We start from the raw sequence: 1,944 nt of genomic DNA on the forward strand, positions 1-1,944 counted from the left end.
TCCGAGCCTTTGAGATGGCACGGAACAACAGCTCGTGCTCCATGATGGAAAACAAATCCTCAACATATGGGAAAAAAAAAAGACAGTGCCGATAACCAGCAATAACAGTAATAAATGTTTAATTACACGCAACGCACGGCAAAGATTGTTTCGATTTCCCGCTCGCTACTTTGCAGGACAATGATTGTAGCGGCAGAGGTGAAGTTCGATGCTAAAAAATGTGCAGATTTATATATATATAAGTAACCGTGCGTCAATAATTTTGCGTTTTTAAAATCATGGCTCATTCTCTACTCCGTACTTGAATGTTAATGACGTTCTGGCAACGTTCTGATGATCCGGCGAGCCACGTTGCGGATTATAATTAATTAACACCACTCGCCATGGGTGTTAGCGTGCGGATATTTTAGCATCAAAAGTATAACAGATGCTCATTATTTAAGTGGGATTTTATTCGGTTTTAATTTTCTGCATTATTGGCTCCTGGTAGTTCGTCGGCCGGAGGGAGTCGGGAGTCTCAGGCATCCAAAACTCATTCATTCATTCACACCTCATTTAGAGACATTAAACCATGAATTTATTCACAAGTCATATAAATAGGCAACAGTTCATTCATTCATTCATTCATTCAAAAGTTAATTCACTCAAAAGTTCATTCATTCATTCACACATCATTTATAGACATTAAACCATAAATTTATCCACAAGTCATATAAATATTCAACAGTTCATTCATTCATTCATTCATTCATTCATTCATTCATTCATTCACACCTCATTTAGAGACATTAAACCATGAATTTATTCACAAGTCCTATAAATAAGCAACAGTTCATTCATTCATTCATTCAAAAGTTCATTCATTCATTCACACATCATTTATAGACATGAAACCATGAATTTATCCACAAGTCATATAAATATTCAACAGTTCATTCATTCATTCATTCATTCACACATTATTTAGAGACATTAAACCATGAATTTATACACAAGTCATATAAACATTCAAAGTTTCATTCATTCATTCATTTACACATCATTTCCATAAAAACAATCATTCACCCTCTCATGCTCATGTCACGTAGAGACATTTGACCATTCACACATCGTATAAATATTCAACAGTTCATTCACAAATCATGGAGATATTCAAGCATTCACTCATTCACATATTATACGGAGAAATTCACTCATTCACACATCACGGAGACAAACAGCCAGCGACTCTTCCATCACGATCATATCGAGACGTTCACAGATTCACTCACTCATTCGCAGATCATCGAGGCTTTCGAGCATTCACTCATTCACTCATCATGCAGACATTCAACATCTTATTCACTCATTCATAAATCATGTGGAGGCATTCAATCATTCATTCATTCACACATTACATTACATTGCATTTGGCAGACGCTTTTATCAAAAGCGACTTACAATAGAGGACATAGGGACTGCAAATACACATCATATAAACGAATTCACTCGTTCACACGTTATGGAAACAAACAACCAGTAACTCTTTCATTTACATATATATAAACATTCAGGCACTCATTCACATTTCATATACAGGCATCCAATCATTCACTCATTCACACATCATTCGACTATTTATCCTCTCATTCACAGGTTATATACATTTTTTCTTTTTTTTTTTGTTTTTTTCATAGATATTTTTTTCTTTTGTTTAAGTTTATGGCTAAGCATCCGCACGCAAAAAGAATGGGATGGTGAAAAAAAAAAAGTCGGAGGAGCGGTAGGACGGACGGGGAGCTCGTCACACGCTCACGCACACACACTCACACGCACACACCTCCACCCCCTTTGTCAAAGCTGCCTGCTGTGTGTCCTGTGTGTTGCACGGGCGTGTGTGTGTGTGTGTGTGTGTGTGTGTGTGTGTGTGTGTGTGTGTGTGTGAGGGGGGCGGAGGTTGTAGTC

Source organism: Fistularia commersonii, chromosome 4, assembly GCF_037954325.1.
Source record: "Fistularia commersonii isolate RoL2024-O1a breed Wild chromosome 4, RoL_Fcom_v1.0, whole genome shotgun sequence".
In the NCBI taxonomy this organism is placed as follows: domain Eukaryota; kingdom Metazoa; phylum Chordata; class Actinopteri; order Syngnathiformes; family Fistulariidae; genus Fistularia; species Fistularia commersonii.